Here is a 14,118-nt window from a genome sequence, read left to right as displayed (position 1 = left end):
TGTGTACATGTGTGCACACATGCATTGCAGGTATATTAAATGTAGTGTGTTGTGTGTGCCTATATGGTGTACATGTGTGCACTATGTTGTATGTGTATCAAATATAGCATGTTGAGTGTGCACGTGCACACATGTACACACATGTTGTATGTGCATTAAATGTAGTGTGTTGAGTGTGCACACATGGTGTGTATGTGTCCACATGTACATACATGTGTTGTATGCATTAACTGTAGTATGAGTATTGCATATACGATGTGTGCACTTGTGTGCATACGTGTTACACATGTATTGGATGTAGCATGTTGAGTGTGTTCATATACAATATCTATGTGTGTACATGTGTGCACACGTGTTGTGTGTATCTATGACTGTGGTGTGGAACCTGTGCTTTTGTGTACTATGTGTTATGTTTGTGGGGTGCATGTGGGTGTATGTATGTGTATGGTGTGTGAGTTTGGTGTACACAGGTGTGGTTTGTGTAGTGCAGGCAGCATGTGTTGTGGTCTGTGTTTGGTGTGGGTGCATGTGACTGTGGTAAGTAAGCATACAAATTTTTGTGGGATCTGTAGTGTGTGTGGTACCTGAGTGGTGTGAGAGAGATCATTATGGCAACCCTCAGTAATTAGTAACTTCATGATGGAACACAAGAGTTACCTGAAGCTCTCTCACCGAATAAGAAGTTATATATCAATTTATTTCTATTGACAAATCACATTTGCTCCCAGCCTATTCCCAGGAAAGCACGGTTCAATTCCACATCTACTGGACTCATGATAAGGTAAACGCAGCCTTTACGAAATCAGGCCTTGAAGACCAGCCCCAGCCCCGTGCCCAGCCCTGGCACCTGTTTGGGTGCTGCTGTGTGGACTGTGCATGCCAACTTTCCAATGGGGTGTGGTCTTTATGCAGTGGCGTCCCCAAGGCAAGGCCTAGAGGCCCACCTCACTTCAGTGTTTCCTCATGCAAGAAGCTTGAGAAGGGTCCGGGGTGGGGGTGGGGGTGCACATTTTAGTAGTCTTTTGATTATCTTTCGAGAATGAAACTAGTCTTTTCAGTGTCTCTCCAGAATAAAATTCCACGGTCATAGATTCATTCGTCTCTAGGCGACACAAACAGTTTGCACTTGGCAACTAACTGAAAGATTGTTGTTAAGTACTGTGGAGTTTGTTCTGCAGGTGGGTTTGAACTGCAGACCTTGTGGTTCAAACCGACCTTATAGTCCAGTGCTTTATCCTGTAGCGCTGCCCCAGGACTGTTTGAACCTACTTATTGGTACATTGGGAAAAAGATCTAGTGATCCGCTATGGAGCAATTCTACTCTCTAACACGCGGGGTCACCAGCTGTCTGAACCAGTGGTCATTGGTTTGGGTTAGCATTGTAGATTTAAGGATGTGTTTGTTTGTTTTTAATCTGTCTATAGGGTTCACCTGCATGTCGCACGGTTCTCTGAATGGGTTTTGAGGCAGATCCTCAAATTCTAATGATATAGTTGTGTACTCCAGAAGGAAAAGTGCTGAAGAGAGAGACAGTCTGACTGGGGAAGGAGAACAAGGATTGCAAAAACTGGCTAAGAATATGTCTCAAACATTTCATTTAGGGACAGATTTTTGTAGAGATTGCATGCCTAGCCCCAATTTTTCATCTATTTATGTAGAGAATGGGTTTAAAATCATTGTTAATTTAATAATATTTTTCTTTAACTTGGCAATATCTAAAAAGAAATGACCCTATAGTTTTCATTATACCTTCTGTTAAAAAATTTACATTTGAGTTTATTTTATGGTCCAGTATTCAGTAACAAGATTTGTAATTTGATCCTGCCAGCCCTTCGTGGGTGAAAGATGAGGCTTCCTGCTCCGCCAAGGTTTTAAAAGGCCTTGGAAAACCAGTGCAGGGTTACTGTGAACCGGAACTGACTCGACATCAACAAATCCAGTGACAAAAATCTACATGTAGGAAAGTAAGCTAAAAAATATTGCTACAAAATTATAGAAACCTTTATTAAACAAAAATATCAAAACGTGAAGCTGTTTCTCAATATGTTCTCCATCTAAGTCTATATACCTATGAAGGTGATATTTCCATCTCTAATCTTTTCCTGAAGAGTTCTGTGTGCTTCGATTTATACCATGTCAAAAGGTAGCTTTCACATCCTTGAGGGACTCAAATCATGTTCCTTTTTAATATTCTTTCAGATTTGGGAAACAAAGAAGTCTGAAGGGATAAAATGAGGTGTGTAGGGTGGATGGGATAAGGTTTCCCGATGAAATTCTCAAAGGAGAGTTCTTGCTGCCTTCAAACAATGAGTAGGAGATTTGTCATGATGGAAAAAATCATTCCTGGGAGCAACTTTCTTGGCCTTTTCCTCACCAATGCTGTTTTTCAATTTTCGTAAAATTTCTAGTTAATAAGCCTGCATGATCTGTGGATTTTTTTCAAATGATTTTATATCCTTTGAGAAAATCTATCAAGATTACCCCTTTGGAAGCTGGGTACTGTGTGCTGTTTCAGTCTGGGTCATTGGCAAGCATTGGCTGCTCCTTATTTCGAGAGAAATACTACTTCTTCTAAGGATCTCTGGTAGCATAGTGGATTATGAGTTGGACCGCTAACCACAAGGTGAGCAGTTTGAGTCCACCAGCTGCTCCACAGGACAAAGATGAGGCTTTCTGCTGCTATAAAGGTTTACAGCCTCAGAAACCCTATCAGGCTCCATGAGTTGGAACCAACTCCATAACACACAACCACCATCCTTGTTGCTTCGGAGCTCTAAGTTGGCTGCATTTCCCCCCTCTTTGAAGACTTACTTTTTAAAACTTTTATTGTGATTTGGGTGAAAGTTTTCAGAGTAAATTAGCTTCCCAATTTATATACATTTTGGTTGGGGATATCTTGGAGTCCCCACAGTGTAACTGCATTCTTCCCACTGCCTCCTTCTCTTTGTTGACCATTTCCATTAACCCTTCTTCCTTATCTCCTCCTGATTCCGGGGCTTTACCCCTGGGCAAATGTTTCCTTTGTGAGCTCATATGGTTGGCTATTTCAGGGATTGCATAACTCCCTGGGGTTATTGTTCACCTGCTAGACAATTGTTTGGCTGAATGCTGAGTTATGGGGGTGAGTTCAGTTCTAAACTGGAAGGGTGTCTCAGGGCCATGGTTTCGGGGATTCCATGAATCTCTGGTGTGGCGCTGTGGATTAATGCGTCAGACTGCAAAGCCATTTGAACTGCAAGGTTGGCGGTTCAAGTTCACCAGCTGCTCCTTGGAAACCCTATACAGGATCACTATGGGTCAGAACCGACTCGATGGCATAAACAACAACAACAAATCAATCTCTACCAGACTAATAAACTTGACTTTTTTTTAAATGATTTTGATTTGTTCCACATTGTTTTCTAACTCTATCCAAGATCTTCTAATGTGATCCTTTTCAGAGCCGTTGGTTCTTCTAGTTTGGAGTTCTTGTAGCTTCAGGATCAGGGAGGTGAGGTTTATGTGGTTGGCTCATCCTTTGGACTAATAGTCTCTATGCATTGTTGCGTTTCTGGGCTCTTCTTTTCTCTGGATGGGGAGAACCCAAGAGTTGCCCCTTCCACAACACTCAAAAGCTTTCAAGATCCAAAGTAGAGTACAAAACATTGTCCTTTTCTTCTGGGCCTGCTTTCCTTTACCTCCTCTGCTCAACAGACCTGGGTGGGTTTTTTTCCTAATCCCCACCCCACATACTCACATCCCCTCGGACTCTCGGACAAGCTGACTCTGACGGACCTCGTACATCTCCTTTTCTACCCAGGGCAATCCAGGCTCAGGGCCCGGCTGAACTGTGCCCTGCTTCTTTGCTCATCCTCAGATTCACTCTGTACAAATCTCCCATGTAACTTAGCTGCCAGCTTTATCTTTCTCTCTTTCTCCAGCCATCAGTTTCTTCCTGTTTACCCGGAGTAGTGTTGACAAGAAGGAAGCAACCACAAGACCAGCAGTTCAAACCCACTAGCCTCTCCTTGGAAACCCTATGCAGGGTTGCTATGAGTCAAAACTGACTTGATGGCATTTAAAGACAACAATGGCCACACTAGAGAGCACATCCATCCATCCTTCCCTTAGAGGGATGCAGGACATTGCACGCAGCTCCATTCTCTGCTTGACAATCGCTTTCCTACCAGGTCCCATTCCAGGTCCAGATCTTCAGCGAACTAGAAGGAACCCTGAATTATAATAGAGGGGAAGTGTTCACAAAGTGGATGGCTAAGGTACAGGGACAGGACAAGGAATTGCCACAACCAGAGTTATAGCAACTCTGAAACCTGAATGGGTGAGGGGAGTTCATGATCATAGGATCCCTAGGAGAGGATCCCTTAGCAGGAACTGTGCCTTCTGTTCAAGGGACAGAACCAATCAGAGGCAACTCCTTCAGTCAGCAGTTGGTAAAATCACACTCACTCTCCGCCACTGCCAGTCCCCTTGGAAATCAGTGCACAAGGGAGCCATTGGGGGCGTGTGCGCACTCAGTTTCCTGAAGCCCATAGAGGCATGGTGGATGGGGCTTGGAGGCACTCTGGCTGTGCTGCTATTGGACCACAGATAGTAGCTGGGACATTGCAGTCATGGGTCAGACCTCTGCCTTCCTGCTTCAGAAACCCACAACCCTGATAGGAGAACAAAATGGCTTTGTGTTTGTCTAAAGAGTATTTCATTAGCTTTAAATACCATCTTAGAAATGTTCTGAGCAGCATCTGAGGAGTGGGTGATGACCCTGACCCTGGAGCAGGAATTGGCCCCAGCAAATTTGGTCACCTGTGGCAGGACTCCAGTAGTGGCCTCTTCCTTCAATTCTGCATGCTGCTTTCTCACAAATATGGCATGGTCTATATACCAAAGCCCCAAAGCCACAGGGGACACTTGAGGACTTTTCTTTTATCTGCCTTTAATTTACTGGAGTCTTGGTGTGGTGCTGTAGGATAAACACTGGACCACAAGGTAGTTTTGAACCTCAAGGTTCGTGGTTCAAACCTACCAGTCGCTCCTTGGAAACTTTATAAGTCGAAACGGACTTGATGGCATTTAACAACAACAACAATCTGTGTTAGACATACAAAGTAGAAGAGGCAGAGGGCGGAGGGTACATGTACAGTAATGATTTATGTGACTGGAGAATAATTTGTATTCAGAAAAGTGCTCACATAAACAAATAACTCATTGAATGTTCACACTGTGGACACAGCTGACCAGACATGAGGGGGCTGTACAAGCTAAGTGACTAGCTGGTGGGCTACTTTGGGAGGGTAGGGTGACCTCAAATCAGATCAGCCTTTTTATTCCTGTGTAGCTGGTAAAACAAAGATCACTGAAAAAAATGCTTGCTTGGTATTCTGGAGAAGAAAGAAAAGCCAGATAGTTAAGAGGGGTGGAGTGAATTGAAGATGATACAGAAAGTGTTCATTTTGTTTTGCAGAAACAATGCCATCTCAATATTTACATCCAACTTTGTTCACTAATCTCTGGAAGGAGAGAGAACCATGAGAAATGTCATGAGTAAACGTAATTAATTCTAAGGTTCGGCTTGCTTTACAGCAGAAATGTTAGCCTTTGAGATGGCTTTAGTGCAAAATGAAGATGTGTTTACGGAAACTTCACTGAGGTATTCTGTCTGACAATGGACTTAATAAAAATGTCCAGACTCATTCTTGCGACTTTATCACCAGAAATTTGGTAGGATGAGTCAGAAGACCAGTAATCTAACATAAATTACCACTCCGTCAAATTTCCTGTCGCATGGACCACAAACTTAATGAGACTGACCAGACTTTACAAGTATTGCATTCTTTTGGCCTATTAATAATATTTAGGGTGTGGAGTAACCACAATGAAGTTATGGTGGTGAGACCTTCAGTAATGAGCTTTCAGGTCTTGGGGCTTATCCGACTTTCTGGTTATACTTTCCATGTAGGATTACATAATTGGTTAGCAAATGCATAATGGTTTGGATGTAATAATGGCATAGTCTGACTTCCTAGTGGTACCTCACTTTCTGAAGACCAGATTCATCCAAAACCTTAAAATTCAAATAAATATTCTTCCAAGTCATTATAGCATTCCAGTTGTCATCCGGTTTGTAATGGCTGGTTCTCAGCCTTCAGTGATGACCCAAGCACAGCATAAATCTAACACTGATCCCCCGTGTCCGCACATACATTAAAGTCCATAAACCATCCCCCCCACCCCATCTCATCTGTCCACTTCTAGATACTCTAAGTATCCACCAACAGAAACCTGCCTCGCTGACCCATGTAATCACCATGCAGATTTTTTATGGTTGCTTTTCTCTAAGCCAGATGAAAATGATTATAAACTACAAGGGTTCCTTTGATATGACCTATTACGAACCACATTTCTTTTGGATAGGGAGGGTAAGGTGGCTGAAAGAGCTAGCCTGGGGGAGAGTGAGAAGAACCCTGGCCTCTTGACCTCTGAGTGCCCCAGGTCAAGGCACCAAGGTTCATCTTTCTTAGTCCAGGACATATCTTGGAACTTCAGTGTCCTCCTGGGTGAGGTCTCCCACGTGGCAACTGTGCGATGTCTCTCGTGTGAAAGAATGCCCAACATTTCAGCTATTCAGAGAAGCATCCTTGTTGTCTCATTGCAGGGGACTACTTCACACCACAGTGATCTCTAGCTGTTAGCTGCATACCGTGGGCTATTTGTCTTGGCTGCTGCCCCTGTTTTGCTAACTAGAGGGAAACAGGAGAAGGCAGCCTCCTCCACACACTCAAGAGGGGACTGTTGGTCATCCCTCTACCAGTGAGAATACCAGTCAGAGCCTCCCGGCAAGGCCAGAGGTAAATGAATGGCCCACATCTTTCCTCCTCTGACCCATGAGGAAAATGCTGAAGAGAATATTTTATTCAGACCATTTTGACGAACTTTGAAGCAAAATAGATGAGGGAAGTTGGTAAGATTGAGTAACCAGTGAGTGCATGGGATCAGTAGGCCTGATTCCTGTCATCCTAGTCTTGTCTCAATGAGGAAGTTCTCTTCATATAATCCCTACTTTTCAAATGTCTGTGTAAGCATAGGTGGGCTTCCACTCATAAACCTGGTGCATCCCATGTCCTCACCCCAAGTCACTCACTTATGAGATCAGAATCATTAGCTAACGTAAATTTTTTCCATAATTTCACATTATGTGGTTTATCAAAGGAGACTAATGGTATCTGAAGCCAAAGAGTAGAAGACTGGGTTATAGACAATGGAGATTTAGCATAGAATTTTCCTTGAACTGGGGCAAAAATAGAATCCAGATTCCAGAGTTTGAAAGACAGATGATAGAGTAGAGAAACATTTGAATAATAGTCGATAGAAACACTAGTTCAAGTTTAGAAAGGATTCTCCCTATACTGACTTCTGCTCCATCCAAGACTGACCTAAGTTCTCTTCCTTTGATTTTTCATAAAAGTTTACTGGAGGCTCCACCTCATGACTGCATGTTCATTTAAAACTTGTCTGTGGTAAAAACAGAGCCCACAGACAAGTTCAAATGAAATCTAAAACCAAAATAAAATACAATTGCCTTTGAGATGATTCTGATTCACAAAGACCCCAAGTGTGTGAGAGCAAAACTGTGCTCCATTGGGTTTTCAGTGACTGGTATTTTGAAAGAAGATCGCTGTATCTTTCTTCTGAGGTACCTCTGGATGGATTTGAACCTCCAGATTTTTTACTCACAGTCAAACGTGTTGATCATTTCCACCAGTCAGGGACTCCTTCAAATGATACTCCACAGACATCACCTGCTATGACCTCTTTCATCTCTATTGTGTCTAGGAAGCTCAAATAACAGCTCATCTTTGACTCTGGTCCAAGAAGGAGTCAGAACCCATCTAGAGTGATAACTAAAACACATTGCAGTAGAAGAGGAAAAGAAAGAAGAAAAATAGTCTGCTTGGTTAGAGTATTTGTCTCTGAGTGTTGGGATAGCACTTACATGCTGAAAAGATTGATGATGTCAACCCAAATAGTCGATTTGATTGCTGTATATTCATCCAGAGAGATGTATATGTATAGTTGCTGTTTTTGTTATTGAAAAGTGGTATTTGGAATGAATGAGTCATTGGTCTTGCCAAGTTCTATCATGTAACACCATTTCTATCACCAAGGCCATATTTCCATCATCCAATGTCTCTTCTTTGTTTTCAGCCTCTCCATTGCAATCACCAACATTTATCAATGTACTGAACTGCATGTTTGATCAGTGCTAGGCTGTAGAAGTTTATAAAAACTTTAACTTCTTCATTTTTGACATTAATAGTTGGTGCATCAATTTGATTAATAGTCATATTAACTGGTCTTCCTTATTGTTGTAGTTAAGTGCAGTCAAGTCAGTTCTGACTCATAACTACCCTGTACTGGGTTTCCCAGGAGTGTCTGGTGGGTTTGAAATACTGACCTTGTGGTTAGCAATCCAGCGCTGACCCTACAGTGCCACGTCCTGCCCTATGTATTTTATCAGTGACAACATTGTATTCAGAATAGATTTTGAAATGTTCTTTTTGAGGATGTATTCAACATCATTACACTTCAGTTTGTTATTCTCAGCATAGTAGACAATAATGTCAGCATAGAAACCAATTCAAAATGACCAGTACCTGTCTGTTTCAGCTCACTAATGGCAGAATCAATCTTATGTGTTCCGTTTTATTTTTGATGTCTTCCAGTCTTCCTAGATTCATATTTTGTACATTCCATGCTTCAATCATGAATGAATGATTGCTTCTTCATGTCTTCAGTCATGCCACATCAGCAGATGAAGGTCCTGAAAGCTTTGCTCCCTCCTGCCCACTAAGGTTGACTCTACTTCATGGAGGAAGTTCATCCCTAGATTTCTCTGAGTGCCTTCCAACCTGAGTGGCTCATCTCTGACACTGCATCAGACAGTGTTCCGTGGTTACTTATGGGGTGTTCACTAACCAGTATTTCTATAAATGAATTCCCAGGTCCTTTTTTATAGGGTATATTAGTCTGGGGCTTCCTACATCACAGCAACACACAAGCCATCACAGTCTAACAGACAGACAGACAAGTGGTGGACCTTGCTGGATAGAATACACGGGAATCAAATCATCTATATCTGCAGAAAGAGATGATCGAGAAGCTCCATATCGTGAGTCAGAACAAGGCCCGGTGCCAACTGAAGAACAGACTATCAATTGTTCATAATCAAGTTCAAGTTGAAGTGGAAGGATACATTTAAAAGTCAGTGAGAGTCAAAGATTAACCTTGAGTAAGGTGATGGTGGTGTGCCATGGAGTGGGTTCCAACTCGTAGGGACCCTGTATAGGGTTTCTGAGGCTATAACTCTTAATGGGAGCAGAAATTCTTATCTTTCTCCCATGGAACAACTGGTAGTTTTGCACTGCTAACCTTGAGGTTAGCAGCCCAACTCGTAACCACTATGCTACAGAACTCCTTGACCTTGAGTATGTCTCACCTGAATTTAGAGGTCATCTCAAGAATAGATTTGACACAGTGAGCACTAAAGACTGAAGACAAGATGAGTTGTGGAATGTCATCAAGGGCATCATTCATGAAGAAAGCAAAACATTATTATAAAAACAAGAAAAAAAAAAAAAAAAAGGCCAAAATAGATGTCAGAAGAGACTCTGAAACTTGCTCCTGAATGTAGAGTAACTACAGCAAATGGAATAAATGATGAAGTAAAATAGCCAGACATACTTCAAAGGACAGCTTGAGAAGACAAAGTCAAGTATTATTATGCAAATATATAGTGCAAAGACCTGGAGTTAGAAAACCAAAAGGAAAGAACTGAAGAAAAAAATCAAGTCTCTTGTAATGTTCAAGGCTTCTCTGGGCAAAGTATTGAATGATGCAGAAATCATCAAAAGAAGTTGGAAGGAGTACACAGAGTCACTGTACCAAAAATAAGTGGTCAATGTTCAACCATTTCAAGAAGTAGCATATGATCAATAACTGATAATACAGAAGGAAGAAGTCCAAGCTTCACTGAAGGCATTGGTGAAAAACAAGTCTCCAGAAATTGATGGAAAACAAACTAAAATCTTTCAACAAACTGATGCAGTACTAGAGGCACTCACTTGTCTGTGGCAAGAAATTTGGAAGATTGCTGCCTGGCTATCACCAGATTGGAAGATCCATTTGTGTCCATTCCAAAGAAAGGTGACCCAACAGAATGTAGGAATCACCACACAACATCATTACTATCATATGGAAGTAAAATTGTGCTGAAATCATTTAAAAACGGTTGCAACAACACAACAGTGAACTGCCAGAAATTCAAGCTGGATTAAGAAAAGGGCATGGAACCAGGGTATCATTACTGATGTCAGATGGATCTTTGCTGAAAGCAGAGATCACCAGAAAGATGTTTACCTGTGCTTTATTGACTATGCAAAGGCTTTTCACTGTGTAGGTCATAAACTATGGGTAACATTGCAAAGAATGGGTGTTCCAGAACATTTAACTGTGTTCATGAGTAACCTGTACATAGAACAAGAGGCATTCATTCAAACAGAACAAGGGGATATTGAATGGTTTAAAATCAGGACAGCTGTGTGCTAGGGTTGTATCCTTTTTCCATACTTATCCGATCTTTATGCTGAACAAATAATCTGATAAACTAGACTGCATGAAGAAGAACATGGCATCAGGACTGGAGAAAGACTCACTGACAACCTGAGACATGTCGATGATACAACTTTTCTGACTGAAAGTGAAGAGGACTTAAAACACTGATGAAGGTGGTAGACCATGCCCTTCATTATGACTTGCTCCTCAGTGTAAAGAAAGCAAAAATCTTCACAATTAGACCAATAAATAACATCATGATATTTATTAATAAATGGAAAAAAGATTGAAGTTCTCAAAGGCTTCATTTTGTTTGGCTCCAACATCAACAATCATGGAAGCAGCAGTCAAAAAATCAAGCAACATATTGCGTTAGAAAAATCTGTTGCAAAGGACCATTTAAAAAGTGTTAAAACAGCAGAGATATCAGTTTGAGGACTAAGGTGCACTTGACCCAAACTATGGTCTTTTCAGTAGCCTCATATACATATGAAAGTTGGAGAGTGAATAAGGATGACCACATAAGAGTTGATGCATTTGAATTATGGCAATGGGAAAGAGTATTCAAAGTATCACATTCTGCCAGGAGAACAAACAAATCTGCCTTAGAAGAAATGCAGTCAGATGGTCCTTAGAAACAAAGATGAGACAACTTCACGTCTCATATTCGGGGCATGTTATCAGGAGAGAAGGGAATTCTTGGAGAAGGGAATTATGCTTGGTAAAGTGGAGGATCCATGGAAAAGAGGAAGGCCCCAACGCGATGATTGACACAGTGGCATCAACAATAATTTCTCAGTTAACAATTGTAAGGATTGTGCAGGACCAGACAGTGTTTCGTTCTGTTGCGCATAGGATCCCTATGAGTTGGAACTGATTGGATAGTATCTAACAACAACAACAGCATGGACTTCCAGAAGAATAAACAGATCTGTGTTGGAAGAAGTACAACCAGAATGCTCCTTAGAATTGAGGCTTGCAAAAGTTCATCTCACATATTTTGGACATATTTTCAGGACTAGGCACTCAATGATGGACATAATGCTTGGTAATGTGGTGGTGGTGCCGGTTGTGAGCTATGAATCTTTATGGGGACAGAAACCCTCATCTTTCTTCCACTAGTGACTGGTAGATTTGAACGGCTGATCCTGTGGTTAGCAGCCCGGTTCATAATCCACTATGCTACCAGGGCCCCTTGGTTAATGTGGAGGGTTAAAAGGAGTTAAAAGGAGGAAGAACTTCAAGAACATGGATTGACATGGTGGCTGCAAGAATGGGGTCATATATAACCATGATTATGAGGATGGCCCAGTATAGGATAAATACTGGAGTATGATCCACAAGGTCAGTGGTTCAAGTACACCAGCTGCTCTGTGATGAAGCTTTCTGCTCCTGTAAAGATTTACAGCCTCAGAAAATTTATACAGGGTCACTATGAGTCGAAACTACCTCGAAGGCACTTAATAATAACAACACAACAACAAAGGTTTGCTATTACTCAAGTCAACATCACCTAACAACATCAACAACATGGAATAAAGCATCATCCAAACTCTTAAAAAGTGATAATTAAAAGACAAGTAAAGCATGGTTCTGGAAAATTTGTGTTAACTTTTAAAAATAAAATGTTTTTTAAAAATTATGCCACACAGAAGTGAAAACTACATATACATGTGTAACCCACATGTAGTCATTTTATGGCAGTATAGTGGCTATGAGTCGGGCTGCGAACCTCAAGGTCAGCAGTTTGAAGCTACCAGCCATTCCGCAAGAGAAAGATGAGGCTTTCTGCTCCCATAAAGATGAACAGCCTTGGTCGTTATGAGTCGGAACCGACTCCACAGCACACCACCACCACCACCAACCTCAGAATTGCCCCATGTTTGGGACACCTTGCTTGTGTTCTCCTTCAGAGGTTGTGTTGAAGGCATATCTCACTGGCTCGTGGTTTTTGCTTTGCTGGTGACAGTGTGCAACAGAGAGACTTGCCCTGTCTAGTACTGTGCTGTGCAAGGTGGCTATTCCTCTGTGCTCCACAGCCTGCTGTGTGGCACCGGGCAGAGTACTGATTTGTAGGGAGTCTCAGTTGACTCAGACATAAATGGGAAGCCTAGTCCTTACTTCAAAATTCTTATGATAAACAAATGCGATAATATTGATAACGTGTACACTCAAGTTTTGCATTTTGCATCAAACTGACTTTTGTTCAGGAAAATCAGACAGTTCTTAACTACATCATTTGACTCTTTCTTCTGTCTTTTACACCCAAGAACTCTACAGGGAAATACTGCATCTTTTCCCTTGTAGTATATTTCAGTGTTTCTAGTTGTGGACATTGAATCAGACATTCAACAGTGGATGGTCAGAAATGCTATCTAATACATAACTCATGTTTACCCATTTGGTCGAAGTGTGTGACTGTCTTCTCCAGGAACCAATGTTTGGTTTCGTTGATTCTCTGTATTGTTTTTTATTTCATTTATTTCAACTCTGATGTTTGTTTTCTTTCCTTCTGGTAGGGTTAGGCTTAGTTTGCTCTTCTCTGTCTAGTTCCTCAAATCACAGAGTTCGGCTGCTGATCTTTTTCTCATGCAGTCATTTATTGCTATAAGTCCCCCTCTGATGACCTCCTTCACTACATCGCATAAGCTTTAGTATGCAATGCTTGTGACATTATGTTATACTTGTACTGAATACATTAGACATGAGAAGATGGGGAAAGTTCCACAATATAGACATGCTTCCCAGGCTCTGGAAGTATACCATAAGGGAAGTAGGACACAGGCTGGGACACAAGCAAGGACGACAGTCACAACCCCTCAGGGTTTTTCTGATTTTCTTTTCAGAGCTGCCTTTATTAGTGTTTAGGAATCCAACTGATTTTATATATATATATATATATATATTGATTATGTACGTTGTCACTTTGCTGAATCTTTCAATGAGTTCCAATAATTTTCTTGCTGAATCTTTGGGATTTGTTTTTATGTATAAGATCATATCATCTGCAAATAGAAAGAGTTTTACTTTTCTTTGCCAATTTTGATGCCTGTAATTTTCTTTCTTGCCTTATTGTTCTGGCAAAGACTTCCAACAGAGTATTGAATAGGAGTGGTGATAAAGGGCATCCTTGTTCCTAAAGGAAAGGCTTTCAGTTTCTCTCCATTGAGAGTGGTGTTAGTTGTTAGTTATATATACATGCAATTATGTTGAGGAATTTCCCTTCAATTCCTACTTTGCTACTTTTTTTTTTTTTTTAATCAAGAATGGTTGTTATATTTTGTCAAATGCCTTTTTTTTGCATCAATCAATATGATCATGTCATTCTTTTCCTTTGTTTTATTTGTATAGTGGATTGCATTGACTGTTTTTCTAATATTGAACTATCCTTGTATCCCTGAAATGAATCTTACTTGGACATGATTTATTTATTTATTTATTTTTTTGATATGTCGTTGAATTATATTGGTTAGGATTTTGTTGAGAATTCTTGTATCGATGTTTATGAGAGAT

Source organism: Chrysochloris asiatica, unplaced genomic scaffold (assembly GCF_000296735.1).
Source record: "Chrysochloris asiatica unplaced genomic scaffold, ChrAsi1.0 scaffold00144, whole genome shotgun sequence".
Classification (NCBI taxonomy): domain Eukaryota; kingdom Metazoa; phylum Chordata; class Mammalia; order Afrosoricida; family Chrysochloridae; genus Chrysochloris; species Chrysochloris asiatica.
The sequence above is the reverse complement of the archived record's forward strand: the minus strand, read 5'-3'. Positions refer to the sequence as shown.